Source organism: Urocitellus parryii, chromosome 16, assembly GCF_045843805.1.
Source record: "Urocitellus parryii isolate mUroPar1 chromosome 16, mUroPar1.hap1, whole genome shotgun sequence".
Taxonomy (NCBI): Eukaryota; Metazoa; Chordata; class Mammalia; order Rodentia; family Sciuridae; genus Urocitellus; species Urocitellus parryii.
In genome coordinates, this window is record NC_135546.1 from 9960463 (window position 1) to 9979783 (window position 19321).

The 19321-nt window shown below is 43.2% G+C and overlaps 1 pseudogene; it reads left to right on the forward strand.

Annotated features, from left to right (window-relative positions):
- Positions 1-16363: 16363 nt before the first annotated feature.
- Positions 16364-16503, forward strand: LOC113178855 (small nucleolar RNA SNORA40; annotated as a pseudogene).
- The last annotated feature ends 2818 nt before the right edge of the window (positions 16504-19321 follow it).

Below are 19321 nucleotides of genomic sequence, written 5' to 3' on the forward strand. Positions count from 1 at the left end.
TAATCCCAGTGACTCAGGAGGCTGAGGCCAGAAGACTGCAAGTTCAGGGCCAGCCTCAGCAATTTAGCAAGACCTAGGCAAATTATTGAGGCCCTGTCTCAAAAAATAAAATAAAATAAAAAGGGTTGGGGATGTGGCTCAGTGGTCAAGCACCCCTGGGACCTTTGGGTTCAATCCCAGGTACAAAAAAAAAAAAAGTATAAATGGGTCCCAACACCAAAGCATTTTAAAACAGCTGCTCTGTTTCAAGTGGTCACCTCCCAGTCACTGTCACATCACCCTCCTTTATTTTCCTCATGGTTCTTTTCACTAAAGAAATGACTTGTTTTATTTTTGAATGTGTTCATGAATCTTGTTCAAATGCAGATTTGGATTCAGTAGGCCTGGGGTGGGGCCGGAACCTAACAAGTTCCCAGAGACTGAGGCTGCTGGGCTGGAAACCACATTTTGAGAACTGCGGCTCTAGTGTTTTGTCTCATCTGGAGACAGGGCTTGCTTGGGACCCCTCCTATGAAAGCAGATCAGATGGCTATTCGATATATGGGCAACCAGAGAGAATGTGGACACGCAGCTCCTCCCTGCCTGAGGTTCACAACCCCTAGATGAAATTGAGTTTGCAAATTCGGAGAAGTAGGAAAAACAGTGTCCAAGATGAAGAGGAACTGGGTGGGGTGGGCTACATTGCTGCAAGCTACTCATGAAACAGATGTTAAGCTTATTCGGGTACAGTTCTAGAACCAGCTAGAATCACTCCCCCAATCTCAAAGTACAATGTACATAGTTGAACAGTAGGAATTTCAGTTGTCATGCAAAAACTTTTACAGGGGGTGGGGTAGGGGATTTCTAAAGATGCCATATAGCATTTTGTAGTGGGGTGGAAAATATATTTAAAACCAAACTACTTGTAACTGCTTCTGCTATCTAAATCGGGGTGATAGTATAATTTACATCAGTGGAAAAATGAATCTCTATACTGGGTCTTTCCACTTACAGAAGGGAAGAAGACTGACGTGGTAAACCTTCTGCCACTTGGGTTCTACTGCCAGAGAAGGGATTACAAACTCAAGGGCCTCCAGAAGTCAGGTCACGTCAACAGGAGAGCCCGGTGGATTCCATGAAGAGGAGCTATTTTGCCTGACTGAAGAGGGTAGGTCTTATTCAAGTTGTGGCCGCCATGTTTGATGGAGGACCTTGTGTTATCTTTGTGTTATCTCATCTTTTGAGAGAAGTCGGAAACCCAGAGTTACACGTGAAATGCATCCATTTTTTTTTAAGTCAGAAAGAAAATCAAATCAAACACACACACACACACACACACACACACACACACACAAATGCAAACTGTGTGCTGGGACAAGGAAAGTAGATCTTCCCAGTTCTGAGATAAAGGGGTAGAAAAGGGATGAGGTGGGCCTTTGTTTAGCCAAGCACTGAGTATTCTCCAAGGAAGACCATAAATATATTCATAACTGGGCACCTATGGTGTGCTAGCTCCATAGATGCACTTCCTTTACATTCTCTGACTGAAACTTTGTAACAGTGATGAAATATTACAGAAAAGAAACTTGCCCTCAGTTACTCAGCTAGCAACCGGGGAGAACTAGATCTGGATGACTCTCAATATTATGTTTTTAAATTCTTTGTGGCATATAAAATAATGTGATAATATATAATATTATATATAAATCCATAAATAATATATAATAATCATTCTTAGCATTGTGGTAGCTTGCATTTGGAGACATTTGGAGTCTTTTCTGGGTTTTTTTTCTTAATACTGGGGACTGAACCCAGGAGTGCTTTACCCTTGAGCTATATGCTTTCCTCGGCCCTTTTTTTGTTTTGTTTTTACTTTTTATTTTGACATACGGTCTTGCTAAGTTGCTGAGGCTGGCCTTGAATTTGTGCTCCTCCTTCCTCAGCCTGGGATTATACACCACTGTACCAGTGTTCTTGGAAGACACTAAACATGTGTGCTCTTTTTAAAATGATGATATATTAGTATATGGCAGCTTATTCACTAGGATTTCAAAATATCATTTTGGTACTTCCTTTAATACATTTCTACTGAATATTTACTCTATGCCAGTCTCTGTGGTACATGCACATTAGGAATACCTCCATGAAAAAATGACACAGGATCTCTTGCCAGGTGCTATGGATACACACCTGTAATCCCAGAGACTCAGGAGGCTGAGGCAGGAGGATCTCAAATTCTAGGCCAACCTGGGCAATTTAACAAGAGTGTGTCTCAAATAAAAAATCAAAAGGGCTGGTTGGAGCTAAGTGAAAAAGTGGCCCTGGGTTTAATCCCTAGTGCTGCAAAACAAAAAAGGTAGGTTAGAGAAAAAGTTTTAAATGATGATAATACCAGGTACCCAAGTGGTGGTACTTTGGGTGCATCTTAGCTGAGGGCTAAAATATCAAGGGGAGATGGTGAGGGTGACCGAGTGTTCCAGGCAGAGACAATAAACAGCGATTAAGAAGTTCAGGAAGCAAGAGAGTGCATCAGGCGATGGAGGAAATGAAAGTAATACCTGTGGTCCCGAAGGAAGGTCTGGGAGGTAGTGATGGCAATGACACTGGGGTGAGGGTCAGAGGGCAAATCACAGGCCTTGTGGGTCATGTCAAGACATACATAAATGTAAAAATATATTAAAATATTGTGCTACATCAAAATGTATCAATATATTATATAATGTTAATGTTCATTGTATATAATTTATGAACATACATTTTTTACTCCTTAAAACCTAAATCAGAATTATGCATAATTTGTTTTTAAAGCTTTAGTGCATTTTTTTTAAACTGAGGATTGAACTCAGAGGCACTCAATCACTGAGCCACATCCCTAGCCCCTTTTATTTTGAGACAGGACTTGCTAAGTTGCTTAAGACATAAATGGCTGGGGCTTGCTTTGAACTTGTCACCCTCCTGCCTCAGCGTCCCCGAGGTGCTGGGATTACAGGCACGCGCCACGGGGCCCAGCTCTATTGCTATTATTACCATTACACTTTGTACCTTGAATGTTTTGCCACCAAGCCACATTCCCAGCTCTATCTACAACATTTTAAGAAAACCTCAGATGCAGCTGTGGAACACGGATGGATATGCCCCTGAGATTAGGAAGCAGGGATCAGAAGCCAGTTTCCCTCCTGGCTATATCACAGCCTCCAAGGTGGCCAGGGCTGGTTCCTTCATCTCTGTGCACCCCAGATTCTCCCCTTCAGACACAATGGCATGCAGAAGTGGGGTCTGGGTAGGGAAAGAGCTCAAAGAGTCTCTCTGGGCCGGAGAAACTGGAAGCTGGGGAACTGCAGTCCATTAGGTCACACAGGAGGTCATGCCTCATCACTCCAACCCCAGACCCACGTCTTCCTTGATTGCTCACTGCACAGACTCAGCTGTCTCTAACATGCAACTACCGTGATGTTTTAAAAGATGCTTCTCCAGCCAAGCACTGTGGCATGAGCCTAAAATCCCAGCAACTCAAGGGCTGAGGCAGGAGGAAACCAAGTCCAAGGCTACTCTAGGCAACTTGGCAAAGCCCTAAGCAAATAAGTGAGACCAGTCTCAAAATAAGAAATAGAAAGGGCTGGGGATGTGACTCAGTGGTTGTGCACCCCTGGGTTCAATCTCCAGTACCCTCCCACAACACACACACGTTTCTCCAAGGCTTCAAGATAAAAGAGGTGATTGCCCTTGTGTCCTGACCACAGTGATGAAAGATTTGCAAGAATTATCTGCATTGATGCTCTCTTCCCAGCTCCAGTTGATCATGTTTTCAGGCCTAGATGGTCAGTGGCAAAGAATGCCGCATCTTCTCACAGAAATACAACAAAATGTTCCAGCTTTGTCGTCATGTGAGACAAGGGTACAAATCCCAGATTAGCTTCTGTCCTGGAGCCAGTCACTGGAAAAACCCTTCTGGGCTTCATCTTTAAGCACTTACATATATATGTATATGTATATGTATAGTAAGGCAGGCTTTATTCAAGGAGGGCCAGCAGTGATAGATGTAGGGACCAATGTGATGGGTCCTGCAGCGAGGGAGAGAGATTGGACTCAGCTCCCAGTTATATTTTTATTTATTTATTTGTACTGAGATTGAACCCCGGGGTTACACCCCCAGCCCTACTTTGTATTTGATACAGAGACAGGGTTTCAATGAGTTGCTTAGCGCCCCACCTTTGCTGAGGCTGGCTTTGAACTCGCTATCCTCCTGCCTCAGCTTCCGGAGCTGCTGGAGTTACGGGCACATGCCACCATGCCTGGCTTTATTTTTAATTCAGAGACAGGGTCTCACTACATTGCTTAGAGCCTCGCTAAATTGCTGAGGCTGGCCTTGAACCTGTGATCCTCCTGCCTCCTGAGCCCCTGGGATTATAGATGTGCACCACCACACCTGGTCGTAGTTATCTTTTAAACAGGGACAAACCAGCCTCTTAGTGGGCATGTCGTGAAGGCTGCAAGGGAATCAGTGTGGATATCCCTGAGTACAGGGCCTGGCACAGGGAAAATGCCACACAGAGGAACTAATGGCCTTGCCATGCACCTCTGCTCTGTGTGTGTGTGTGTGTGTGTGTGTGTGTGTGTGTGTGTTTTCATAAAAACTTTCTCTGATTCTAAGGCTTCTGTCTTCATGCCCCTCCTCAATCACACCTTGAACGGCAGGGTTCCTATTTTAGGCATCTCACCAGCTGGACATGAGGTCCCAGGAGGAGCAGTTCAGAAGGAACTGAAGATGCATAAGCTGGATGCCATGGAAAGGTGTATTTAATTAGCTTTGTTTCACCCAAAAGGAGTAGGACCTACAGATGGGCCGGTGTTACCAGAGGGTGAAGAGGAACTGTCTTGCTATCAGACAAGTCTGAAAACAGAAGTGGACTGCCTCAAGCCCCAGTCAGCTGCCCTTTGTGGACGTGTTCAAGCCGAGGCTGGAGGACCAGGTGTGCAAGGTGCAGCCAAAGTGCTGTGCTTTGCAGTGTAGGAAGTCGGACTGGACAATTAGCTTTTGGACGGGTGCTGGGGAGGCAGTAGGCAGGACCATCAAGGTCTCCACACTTTTATAGCTTGTTATAACAGTACTTCCTCTTTTATCTGACTTATCTATTTGGGTTCCTGAAGAGTTGAAAAGAAGATTTTGCTATCTAAAAAAAAAGTGGGGAGGGTCATGGGTATTGCTGCTATTTTGTTTTGTTTTGTTTTTTCTTTTACTGGCCTGGATCACCTCTTGAGAGCTTTCTGAACTTTGCAGCTCCAAGGAGATGATTCAGAATTGCCCATGACCTTGAATATTTGTCAGGACTTTTTTGGTTGTAAGTGTCAGAACACTTCTCAACGTGGCTAACTCAAGAAGGGGATTTAGTGACTCCCAGGAGCCTGCAGGGGCTGTTGAAATAGTTCACAGAATTGCAAAAGGAGCTGAGATAACACCACTTTAGAGCCCAGGACCGTGGGCACCTCCAGTTGCCCAGACTCTCTCTGTTCTTATAGCTGTCAGCTCTGCTTTTCTCATATTTTTCTTCCTGCATTTTGCCCTCTGATGCTCATGGTACCAGCAGACTGGGCTACTGGAAAGAGAACCTCTTGCTCTCAGAATGTGCACATCACCCCAGGTTCAGGTTACACCCTCTTGCCTGTGAGAGGTGAGAGGTGAGTTTACCAGATTAAAAAGGATAAAAAAAGGCTCCCTGGAAAATCAACAAACAGAAGCTGCTTCCCTCTTGGAAGACTAGGAAAAATGTGTACAGGAAAACTTTGTCACAAAATCCTGGGCTCTTTTCCAGATAAGGGAGTTCCAATGAAAAGAGTTCCTGTTCACTGACTAATGATTTAGGTTGAAATATTACATGCTTTACCTTTGTAAATTGTGATCATGAGAATCAGAGGTGGGTTTTTACTTATCCTTTCACTGATGAGAAATGGAGGTTCAGAGATATTAATTAACTTTCCCACGACCACTCAGCTAGACATAAGAGAACTGGGATTTGGCTCTGGGCATCAGTCCTGGCCTGCATTTTGAGCCGTCCCTCACTTCTGACAAATTAGAAGATGGGGAAGTGGTTGAAGGGGTGTAGACACAGACTGAAGCAGGGTTCCTCAAACACCAGTGGTAAGACCAGAACTTAGGTTCTGGGTTGGCAGTAAAGAACACTACAAGAGGCCTGCTTCTGAGGCCCAGCTCTGCTTCTGTGGCTGAACAGGTGTAAGTCAGCAGAGCCTTTTAGAAACAAAAATCCAGCTGTGCTCTAAGACATGCTTGAAGCATTTCGGCCCAGATCTCTCTCCAAGCCCCTGTGCACCTGTCTCCCTCCATAGCTGCTCTCTGTGTTCTTGTTCTCGCCATTCGACCAGTTATTTAATAAGGTTCAGGCTCCTTTGCAAATGCTGCAGTCCTCTCTGTTTGGAGGGCCTGTTCCCTTTCTCCCATTTTTCTTTGTACTGGGGTTTGAACCCAGGGGCTCTCTGTCAATGAGCTACTCTCCCCCAACATACACATACAGTCCTTTACATGTTTTGAGACAGGTTCTCACTAAATTACCGAGGCTGGCCTCCAACTTAGAATCCTACTGCCTCAGCCTCCTGAGTCACTAAAATTACAGGTATGCACCACTGTGCCTGGCAGTCCTCTCTGTTGCCAGAAGATCAGATCTCTTTGGGAAACACCCTCAATTCACCTTAACTACTCCTGCAAAGCCCTTCCCCGCCCCCCATGGATAATGAAGGTGTATTTTGGCTGATCGGGGACATTACTGCCTTATTCATCTGTATCCACAAACCCAGCAGCACGCCCAAGCTCATAGGAACAACCCCAAAGTGTTTATTGAAAGTCTCAGTGAAGGTCTAAGCACCCACTCTGAGGGCCTCCGTTTTCCCGTTGTAAATGTCAGATTGTGTAGGTGTCAGATTCTATGACTCTAAGAGCCACGAAGCACCTGGGTAAAGAGGGAGGGAGCTGGTTTCTGTGGGTGGAACTGGGTTGAGTCTCAGAGAGTGTTGCATTTCATTTGAAGCCTCTGAAAGAAAAGGCTAGCTGGGTCCATCTGGTCTGGTAACAGGTGGACTCAAAAAAGAAGAGTTCATTTAAAAAGCAGCCCTGCCTACAAAAAATATTCACACTCCCTCCCCGAAGAAGGCTGTCACTCGGTTCCTCTCTCTGGCTCTGACATATGCTTCCGTCGCTCGCTCCTGATCGTGGTTGATATTCAGAATCTTCTACCATGTGAGCCAAGCTGGTGTGAGAACTGGAAACGGCTTAGCTGATAGCTGGGAGCATAAAGAAGCATTCCATGATGCCCTCAAGCCCAGAGCCTTTGAGCCATGTGTCACCGGCTCAAATCTGGACACCAGAGGTTTCTTGAAACTAAACGGGGTCACTGGTGGTGTTTGCAGAGAGATGGGGGTTTTCTGAGGCTTTGGTTGGAATAAAGAGCCTACTAGGTCCTTTACATATGGGCATTTTTCTTCGCTTGCCTGCCTGATGGACCCCAGAACACAGCCATGTTCAAATTCCATGTCTGTCCCTTACTATGCAATCCTGGGCAAATGACTGAATTCAAGGGTGGGGAGGCTCAGTTTCATCATCTTCAAAAAGGAGGTAGTTATAATACCTACTTGTTAGTATTATAGTGAACACCAAACAAGTTATTTTGTCTAAAGTTTCCCCCTCCCCCATAGCACTAGGGACTGAACCCAGGATTTCTCCATCCCCAGCCCTTTTAATTACTTTATTTATTTTATTTTGAGAAAGGACCTTACTAAGTTGCCCAGTGGACCTTGAACATTTGGTCCTCCTGCCTCAGCTTCCCAAGTCGTGTCTAAAGTTCTTCAAATGATTTCTGGCCCCGGCTAAGCATCCTATCAATGTCTTCAGTATTATGTAAAATGTTCTCAACACCCAGTCTGGTACTAGGCAATAGCACTAGTATTTCCCAAAAAGCTGTCTGCAGACCACCTACCTCAGAATTGCTTGGGCAGAGGTGATACTCAAAATGTATATATTTTTTTTTATTGATTGTTCCAAACATTACAGAGCTCTTGATAAATCATCTTTCATACATTTGACTCCTCAAAATGTATATTTGACAATAGAAAGGACAAGGACATCCATTAATAATCAGAACTGAGAAGCAGATGCAATCTGGGAGGCTTATCCCATGCCAGTCATTCACTCTGTGGTTTCTGAACTATGGCAGATCTGGGAGAGAGATGAAGTGGCAGGGAACACACAGGTGTGTGTGTAAATAACCATCATGAGAATTGGGGTTTGCATGGCTGAAATGTGGACATCCCAGGTAAAGTTGGAACATTTGGTCGCCCACACTCAGGGACCTTAGGGACAATATCTGTTTGCCAATTGGTTCAGAAATCTATTGGTATCTTAATGACTTTTGAAGTCCCCAGCTGTCTGAATGCCAGCTCTGCCTGGAGTCTTCTGAAAATACAGATTCCTGGACCCTAAGCCAGACAGGTTAAATCTAGTCCTGGGAAACCTGTATTCTCTACGTGCATGCCAGGTGATTCTGATGTCAGTACTGTAACCTGGGGTTTCCAAGATGAGCAGGAAGTACCCTGGTCTTTAGAAAGCAACCAATGTGAGCATATAAATGTACTAGATGAGTGGTGATTCCATTTCTTTCCTGCTATACTGCTGATGCCCCAAGTGGGTAGCACCAAGTCAGTGGTCAGAAAACAGATCAAGTGGCACGTGAGGATTGGGAACCCCTGGCAAGAGAAGGGAAGCATTCTGAGGGAAGATTTAGCCATGTTTAAGGGAAGGCCAGCTGCTCTGCATGGCCACAGGTAGAACTCACCATATAGGACAGAACTCACCATATAGGACAGATGAGTGGCAGGTGATGAAGGGTTGTGCCTTTCTCTGGTAAGTGACGCTCACGGAAACCCACCAGGCCCATCCTGAACTGTGGGTACCATGGCTGTGGGAAATTTAGAACCAACCTAAATGTCTATGTGAGTATTTGATTGAGAGATGGTGATCACCCACATCGTGGAATACAGGGCAGAGCTTAAACATGAAGTCATGGTTTATTATATGAAAAGATCTTTGGGATAAATGTGTGTATGTGCATGCCAACCCATAGCCTTGGTCTACCACTGAGCACCGTCCCCAGCATCTTTGAAATGTGTTTTTGAAAAAAAGAAAACAAAATACAAAAGAATATGATCATGGTTTTGGCATTAAAATAATTTTTAAAAAAGAAAATCAAGGCACAGTGGCACACACCTGTAATCCCAGTGATTTAGGAGGCTGAGGCAGGAGGATCACAAGTTGGAGGCAGCCTCAACAATTTAGTGATACGCTGTCCCAAAATAAAAAAAACAAAGGGCTGGAGGATGTGGCTCAGTGGCAGACCACCCCTGAGTTCAATCTCCAGTACCAAAAATAAATAAACAAACAAATAAATAAAATTAAATAATAAAAAAGTTTACCTGCATTTAACCACAGCACCAGCATTCACTAGCTGTGTGATCTTTTTTTTTTTTTTTTTTTTTTTTTTTTTTTTTGGTGCGGGGGTACTGGGGGTTGAACTCAGGGGCACTCAACCACTGAGCCACCTCCCCAGCCCTATTTTGTATTTTATTTAGAGACAGGGCCTCACTGAGTTGCTTAGCGCCTTGCTTTTGCTGAGGCTGGCTTTGAACTCATGATCCTCCTGCCTCAGCCTCCCAAGCAGCTGGGATTACAGGCGTGTGCCACTGCACCCGGCTAGCCATGTGATCTTATCCATACTTCTGAATTTGGCTGTGTCTCAGTTTCCAAAATGATAAAATTGGGATAATGACAGTCACTTCTTCATTGGGTTTACTAAGGACAAGGGAAATAATCCACATAAAATCTTGAACCTGATGCTTGTCAGGATGAGACACTCAAGCAGTGATGGCTGGTATTATGAAATATACAGATAAAAAAAAATTCCTGGTTCAGAGACATCAGAATGGTAGTGACAGCTCTCTTCTAAGCATTAGAAATGACTGGAATGATTTGGTTTTTGCATGCCAGTATTTTCTGAATTGCCACAATGAACATAAATTACATAAAAAGAAGAAAAAAAGGAGCTTTGATTGCTGCCCTGTTCCTAGCAGGGCCTGGTATATGGCGGCACTTGTACAGGAAATATTTTTAGAAGAACTGAATGGACATTCAGATGCCCAGGTCATGCAATTTAAGAGGCTTTGTTCACATCAAAACACAGTTATTTAATTTCCCAAAGATTACCGCCCTTGCTGTTTTAAAAATAAATGGTTCCCTAAATGCTTTCAGTATTGTTTCCTAAATCACTGAGAACTGAAACCATCAATTTAGAAACTATTTTTTTCATTAAAGATTAAAATTTTCAAATAGGGCTTTATATTGATATCAGTTGCATTAGTGAGGATCCTTTGAAGTTAATAGGTATATAAATGAAACTGGCTTAAGCAAAAAAAAAAAAGTTTATTTTTTTGGTTCTTATAAGTAGGAGTCCCTAGGTGTTTTGCCATTTGAGAGGCCACATGATTTCATTATATTTCTGTTTCTCTACAATAAATGAGATGGCTGCCAGTGGTCACAAAGTCACAAGTATTATTATTATTATTATTATTATTATTATTATTATTATTATTGGTACTGGGGATTGAACCCAATGGGGTTTAACCGTTGAACCACATTCCCAGTCCTTTTTATTTTTATTTTTAAAATTTATTTTAGTTATTAAATATATTTTTTAGTTGTTGATGGATCTTTTTTTTATTAACTTATTCATATGTGGTGCTGAGAATTGAACCCAGGGCCTCATACATGCTAGGCAAGCGCTCTACCACTGAACCACAGCCCCAGCCCTATTTTTTTTTTTTTTTTTTGAGGCAGGGTCTTGCTAAATTGCTGAGGCTGACCTTGCACTTGTGATCCTCCTGCTTCAGCCTCCAAAGCTGCTGGGAGTACAGGCAGGTGCCACCACACTCCGCCTAAGTCACAGTCTTAGAGAAAGGGATCTTTTCCAAGGACTCTGGAAAAAAAAATCCCAGGAAAGACTGTGATTGGTCAAGTCTGGGTTATGTGGCCCTTGGGTAGAGGTTGAGCACTTACCATGGGATGGGAGGGAACATGGAGTCCAAAGAAAACATTCTCCATCAGACTAAAAATCAAATGTCACTCTCCATAAATAACCAGGTCCCTTGTTCCCAAGGAAGATTTTTTAAAATAAGATTCTTTGACTTTGCTATGAAAAGAACGCTATATCAAAATGCAAGAAATTATGGTTTTGCTGACAGATATGAACTGTCTGTCATCCAAATTCCAAGCTTTCTGGATTGTGAAGAACAACAACAACAACGGAAAAATAGAGGTATGGAAATAAAGCCTCATGATTAGACATTGAGCTTTCGCATCATACAGAAAAATCCAGCTTTTATTTCTTGTTCCGCCACTTACGTCTCCAAGCCTCAGTTAACTCTTTGGTAAAATCAGAGAGCTGGCTTTGATGATTTGCAATATCTCTTTTTGCCTGAAGATGCTATGATTCTGGACTTGACTACCCCAAAACAAATTATGTCTGAATTTCAAAGCAACTCTCATTTGCATAGGCCTGTAACTTTCTAAATGATACTCACTTTCGAGGAATGATTTCACAGAATGAATTCTTAGGAAGCAAAGAACATTATTTAACTCTGTAAAAGTAGCTATCACTCACGTATTGGTTACTCACTGTGCCCAACGCTGTCCTAAACCCTTTACATAGATTATTCCTTTGGGCCTTCTTTGAAAAGCCCAATAAAATAATCTGTTTTCAGTGATATCTTTCCTAGTATGGTCCACATCCAGATCCCTGGAACTCATCTTGACTATGTTAGGTTATATGGAACAGAAGAATTGAGGTTACATATGGGATGAAGGTACTACTAACCAGCTGGCTTTGTGGGTCGGGTGTGGGGTGGTTATCTTGGGTGATACCAATGTAGTTGTAAAGGTCCTGATAGCCAGGCATAGTGGCAACCACCTCTAGCAACTTGGGAGGCTGAGGCAGAAGGATCACAAGTTGGAGGCCAGCCTCAGAAACTTAGTGAGACTCTATCTCAAAATTAAAATTATAACAATAACAATAAAAGGAACTAGGGATGTGGTTCAGTGGTAAAGCACACCAGGTTTTATCCCCAGTATTGAAAAAAAAAAAAGGGTAATAGGTTCATTATAAATGAAAGAGGGAGGCAGGAAAGTCAGAGAAGGAAGTGTAATGATAGAAGCAGATGTCAGAATACTGTTCTTGCTGGGTGTGGAGATGGGAAGGACCAATAAAAGGGAATGCAAGTGGGCCTAAAAAAGCAAGGCAACGTGGGCCTGGGGCTGGGGCTCAGTGGTGGAGCACTTGCCTTGCACGTGTGAGGCCCTGGGTTCAATCCTCAGCATCACCTAAAAAAAATAAGTAAATAAAATAAAGATATTGGGTCCATCTACAACTAAGGAAAAAAAAAAGCACGCTAATGGAATCTCTGCAAACATAGACTGCAGATACTTTGATTTTAGGCTAGCAAGATCAATTTGGGCTTTAGACTTCCAGATCCATAAGGTAATATATCTGTGTTGTTTTAAGTGGCTCAATTTATGATTACTTTCTTTTTTAAAAAAATATTTTTTAGTTGTAATGGACAGTTGTTTATTTAGTTTAGTTTTTTTTTAATGTGGTGTTATGTGGTGCTGGGAATGGAACCCAGTGCCTCATGCGTGCTAGGCAAGGGCTCTACCACTGAGCCACAAACCCAGCCCTCAGGATTACTTATTGCAGTAGCAATGGGAAACTAGTGAACTAGTGCAGAGAATGCTATAAACCTAATTTACTGAGGAGGACACCATCATAGCAACTTGAAATGACTTGCCCCAGGTTAGACAGCTGCTAAATGGCCAAGTCAGAATCTCAGAGCATATGTGGCTGTATAGCCTCAGCTTTAACCACTGCACAGTTTGAATACCATGTACATGACGCCATGTTGGGCTGTGCAGAACACAGAGAAGCATGAGAACATGGTCCTGAACCTCAGGGAATTTGTGAACCTGGAAGGGTTTAAACAATATGATAGTATCAATTCCCTTTTAATGGAACAACTGAGAGTAGTCTGTCCTTAGATTGAATTTTCTAGAAGGTAATCAGACTTTTCACACCATAAAGATTAATCTTCTACTGGTAAATCTCTCACACCTCTGTCTCCTTGTCTACCAGATTCTCTGTTCCATTACTTCAATGTATTGGTCAGTTAGTAAAGGCTAAGTTTTGCTGCAGTAATGAACAACCCCTCAATTTCACAGATTTGAAACAATCAAGTTCTTTTCTTACTCATGCTATGCGTATAATGAAACTGTGAGCTCAAATAGACCTTTCCTCTTTTTAAGTTGATAATCTCAGGTATTTTATTAAGTAGCAGAAAACTGATTAACACACTAGCCAAATGACATCATTAGCATACAAGTTTCCTCATATTCTTCCCTGACATCCTCAGTTTGTTACCTACCCTCATAGGAGGGCTCTATTCATGGTCCAAAGATGGCTTCATGTATCACAAACAAGAACACAGCATCCAGGGATAGAAAACTTATCTAATTCCCTAACCCTTGCCTTTTTTTTTTTTTTTAATACCAGGATTGAACCCAGGGACACTTAACCGCTGAGATTTATTTATTTATTTATTTATTTATTTATTTATTTATTTATTTATTTATTATTTTGAGCCAGGGTCTTGCTAAGTTGCTGAGGCTGGCCTTGAATTTGCAATCCTCCTGCCTCAGCCTCCCAAATCCCCGAGATTACAGAAATGTGCCACCATCCCCAGTTCATTTCCCTTTGTAAAAGTATCTTCCTAGAGGCTCCCCAGCCGATCTTCCTCTCATCCCATGGGTAGGACCCCAACATGTGCACTTGGCAGGAGGATCAAGACCTCTAAGACTAGCTTAAATGAAATAAGATGTATTCCCTGGGACTTCCTTAGGGACTAGTACTCCTGCTCCCGAAAGAAAAGGACAAAGTCACTTGAGGGAGAGTGAACCAAACCGGGATTCTGTTTTTTAAAAAGAAGGGGTGTGGAGTTGCAGCTGAGCAGAAAACCCATAGTGTGGGAGGAGGTGGGGGAAACCATTCTGCACACATCTGAGCTCACTGAATGCTGGCATTACACTTATGAGACAGGTTTCCTTGTCCTGCTTCACAAATAAGAAATGAGGCATAGGATACACAGATCTAGCTATCTGACCTGGAAGTCCTATTCATTGCACTAGACCTGGCTATTTCACTATTAACACAATCACAGAGCAGAATGTCAGAACTGATTTTTTAAAAACTTCTTGGGGTGGGGGTGGGGGTGTAGCTCCATGGTAGAGCGCTTGCCTAGTCATGGGGCTCTGGGTTCTGTCCTCAGTTCTGCAAAACAACAATAACCCTTAAGGGAGGGCAGAAAAGGAAAGGTGAATCTCCACTTTATTATTTTTTTAGTAGTGGAGCTGCGAACTGGGAGCCAGTGGAGCATGCCTATAATCCCAGCTGTACAGGAGGTTCTCGAGTTCAAGACTGTCCTCAGCAACTTAGAGAGACCCTATCCAAAACGAAAAATCTAAAAAGGGTTGGGGATAGAGCTCAGGGGTAGAGCATCTCTGGATTTAATCTTCACTGTGAAAAAAGAATTAGTTGTGGAGCTGGTGCTAGAACCAGAACCCAGGGCCTTGAGCAGACTAGGCAAGGGCTCTACCACCGAGCCTCATTCCCCAGTCTCTCTACTTTAATCAACAGTTAGCCATGGTATCAAAAAGATTTCCATGATCAAATCGGCTAATCTCTGAATTCCCTTATTGACGTCAGCCCTCAATCTTGTTTTTTTTTTTTTTTAATATTTATTTATTTATTAGTTATTGGCGGACACAACATCCTTGTTTGTATGTGGTGCTGGAGGATCGAACCCGGGCCGCACGCATACCAGGCGAGCGCGCTACCGCTTGAGCCACATCCCCAGCCCTCAATCTTGTTTTAATAAGGGACAGTGGCAAGGAAGAAAAAGCAGGTGTGCTAATCTGCAAGTTCATCCAGGACTAAATTTGGCTAGAAAAGGAACATAGCCAAATAGGCTCTGAAGTGACTCTCCAGGATCCCAGGTCCAAGGCAAAATCTCCCAGGACTCTCCTCCCACCCCTGAGGTACTGGGGATAGAGCCAGATCCTCCAGCATGTAAGAGAAGCTCTCTACCACTGAGCTACACCCCCAGTCTCCACCAACATTTCTTTTTAGCATCATCTCCATTAAAAAAATTGCATTCATTTAAAATTCAGCTCCTCCTTCCACCTGATAAACATACTGATGAATGTAGCTCCAAGGACACAATTGGTGGGGTGGAGAATAGAACCCACAGCTCTTAAGAGGCACAGGTATGGAACAGAGAAGAGCCATTGACTGCTATGCTCACCCCCACCCGGAACCCTCAGCCTGTTTTGGGTGGCATGCTGTACTACTCCAGGCTAGGCACTTGATTTCAAACCTTATCTAGATCTTAAAGAAGCCCAGGTTGCAAACATTAAGCTCTTAACTAGTATACCCTATTTCCTTAGCTTACCTGGAAAACTTGAATTTACTTCAAGATTCCCATGAAAAAATCTACCCGGTGGATATGGATATGACTCTCCCACACTGATTCCGAGAAGTTAATGAACTTGCCCCAGGTCACACAGATAGAATGTGATGGAGTCAGGATTTGAACCTTGGTCTAAATGGTCCCACATTCAGAGTTCCCTCTGTTTGAGTGAGCTACCACCGCTGTCCATCAGCTACTGATCCTTGTATCCAGTATTCTGAATGATCTTCCACCTGGATCGACAGATTCTTTATAATAAAGAAGTAACATGGGCTGGGGTTGTGGCTCAGTGGTAGAGCGCTCGCCTTGCACTCGCGAGGTTCTGGGTTCAATCCTCAGCACCACATAAAAATAAATAAGTGAAATAATGATATTTTAAAAATTGTGTTTAAAAAAAGAAGTAACATATTAAAAATATGGGGAAGGAGAATTATATTTGACATTAGAAGCTTTTTTGAGGTTATATATAAGTGTTTTTTTTTTCCCTCTTTAAAATAGTCCCAGGTTTTCAAAAGGAGATTTTACTGTTAAAAAATGTCCAATTCTGCCTGGTGTGGTGGCAGACACTTGTAATCCCAGTCTCTCAGGAGGCTGAGGCAGGAGGATTTCAAGTTCAAGGCCAGCCTCAACTTAGCAAGACTCTAATCAACTTAGCAAGACCCTGCCTCAAAATAAACATAAAAAAGAGAATATAGCTCCGTGGTAAAATGCCCCTGGGTTCAATCCCCAATACCTCCCTCTACCCAAAACGTCTCATTTTAGCTCTTATGTTTGTGTTTTTGCTTACTTGTGAATAAAGACTTATGGACACGTGCAAAAAAATAAATAAATAAATAAATCTTATCTTGCAACCCAGAACTCATTGTTCAGTGAATTTTGATACATACAAGAAGTAATGTTATGAAAAAGAAGAAAAATGGGTGAGATCCTGGATTCAATCCCCATCATCACAAAAAGAAAGAAAGAAAGAAAAGAAGAAGCCCCACTTTTTTCAAGGTCTCTTCAGGTCGGCATATTTAAAAAAAGACTTCAACTTGTCACTCAGCTCTCACTTTGCATGAATCATAACAGACTCTACATGGGGAAACAGCCTAGTTCTAGGAACTGGTAATAGAAGCTGAGGTTTGTCACCTTCCCAACCGCGTTTCAAATCCCACTTGGATGTTCGTTTGGGCCCCATGTGATGGTGCACCCTTGACCCAAGGAGAACTGAACAGCTGGACTGTGGCTACCTCTGGAAACAGATGCCCACATCACAAAGACAGCTGCCCCTGTGGTCAGACCCCTGGCAGAGGCCAGAGAAGAGAAGAATCTTTAGGGGGTGGCTGATGCTATTCCTATATCAGGGGTCACAATATAATGATAACAATAACAGCATCAGCTAATGTCCTTGGAATATATATCTATAATTATCTTACTGCTCTTGTTGCTGCTGTTAATATACCAGTTAAGCCACTAGCCATCAAAGTACCCACTAAGAAGCCATTAAAGACCAGACTGTGGGGGCAAAAAGGCAAGTGTGACTCTTACTGATTGTGAGAGTCTGACAACTTACTTAAATTTGCTTAGCCTTGCCAGACATGGTGGCATACGCCTGTAATCCTAGCAACTCAGGAACCTAACGTAGGAGGATCATGAATTCAAATCCAGACTCAGGATCTTAGCAAGGCCCTAAGCAACTTAGCAAGACCCTGTCTCTAAATTAAAATATTAAAAAGGCCTAGGGATGTGGCTCAGTGGTTAAGTACCCTGGGGTTCAATCCAATGTACCCCCTCAAATTGCTAGGCCTCAGTTTTCCTCATCTGTAAAATGAAGACAATAATACTATCTGTTCTTTTACAGTTGTTGGGATGATGAAGCAGGACCTTGTATGTAAAGCATTTAATAGCATGTTTTTTGGCTTAGAGTGAGGGCCTGAAGCTTGGCAGTGATCAATAGCTGTTAGAAACAAGGAGTTGAGAAATTCATGTCAGCTTCACTGCCATTCTGCCATTTCTGAGCCTACAAGAAGAGCCAGCCTTCCCCGGGTGGGGTGGCACATGCATGTAATCCCAGCTATGTGGGAGGCTGAGGCAGGAGGATTGCAAGCTTGAGGCCAGCTTCTGCAACTTAGCAAGACCCTGTCTCAAAATATCAAATAAACAGGACTGGGGATTATCTCCATGGTAGAGCACCTCTGAATTCAATCCCCAGCATTGTGGGGTGGAGGAACAGCTGTCTTTCTAGGCCTTTTTCCCACCTGTACCCTGTAAGCACCTAGAAGAACCTGAACTTTCCACTAGCAATTACGTGGAAGGAAAAAGAAAGAATGAAAGAACCTCAAGGAATAAACCATGATTTTTGCCCACGAACCAGAAAATGGAGCTCAGGTATCTTGCTTAGCAGATTTTTAGCTTGGCAGGGGCTTGCATGGAGGTGATGGGGGGACACAAGGAAGGAGGAAGAAATCTGTTTTTTGGATTTCATTTCTGCCTTGGATTGAGTACCGTACATATTTTCTCACCAGCAGGATCCAACAGATGGAAAAAAAAAAATACTCAGACCTGTGCCTGACATGGTTCACGGCACCCAGCTCCAAGGCAGGGAGGAGGGAGAAATAAATCAAAGTATTTGCTACCAGAGCCTTTCACAACTGAGAACACAACATAAATCTCTTCTGTAGGCTGGGCCTTGAAATAAGGTGAGAAACTGCAGCAGAATGAATATTCAGTCAGGAATGTTGGAGGCCAGGTTTTCTTAAGAGTTGAGTTTGTTTGAAGGAAATATTGGGAGACAGAAAAAGAAAAAAAAAAGTTAAGCTTGTCTATGGATCTGATTATATTATTATTATTATTTTCATACTGGGGCCTGAACCCAGGGGAGCTTTACCACTGACCTACATCCTCAATCTTTTTATTTTTCATTTTGAGACCGGGTCTTAGTAAGTTGCTCAGGGCCTTGCTAAGTTGCTGAGACGGGCCTCAAACTTGCAATGCTGCAATGCTCCTGCCTCAACCTCCTGAGTGGCTGGGATTACAGGTGTGCACCACCATACCTGGCACGATCTGATTATCTTTTTTTTTTTTAAGAGAGAGTGAGAGAGGAGAGAGAGAGAGAGAGAGAGAGAGAGAGAGAGAGAGAGAGAACTTTTAATATTTATTTATTTCTTTTAGTTCTCGGCGGACACAACATCTTTGTTGGTATGTGGTGCTGAGGATCAAACCCGGGCCGCACGCATGCCAGGCAAGCGCGCTACCGCTTGAGCCACATCCCCAGCCCCTGATTATCTTTTATGACAAACCCCATAACTCTGCTCTGAGATCTAGGACTCCTTCTCCCCATCCACCTTCCTGTCCACTGGCATATGTTGAGGGTTCACTCTGCTCCAGGCTACACACCCCAGGGCCTGGGATCGTAGATCTGACATAGGGCCTGTCCTTGGGAGGGAACACTCTCATGGGAGAGACAGACACTGAACAAATGATTCCACCAACATTGTCACAGATGCCAAGAAGGAAAGAGCTCGAACACATAAGGACAGGATTAGGTAAAGGCCACCCCACCTAGTTCAGGGACAGCCTGTCTGAGGAAGTGATAGCTGAAACAAGACCTGAAGGGTAAGCCGAAATCAGTCAAGCAAAGACTAGATGGTGGAGATGTGGGTGGGGGAGCTTCACATTTTCGAGAAACAAGGAAATGGCCAGTGTGGCTGAAGCTCAAAGTGCAAAGGGTAGAGGG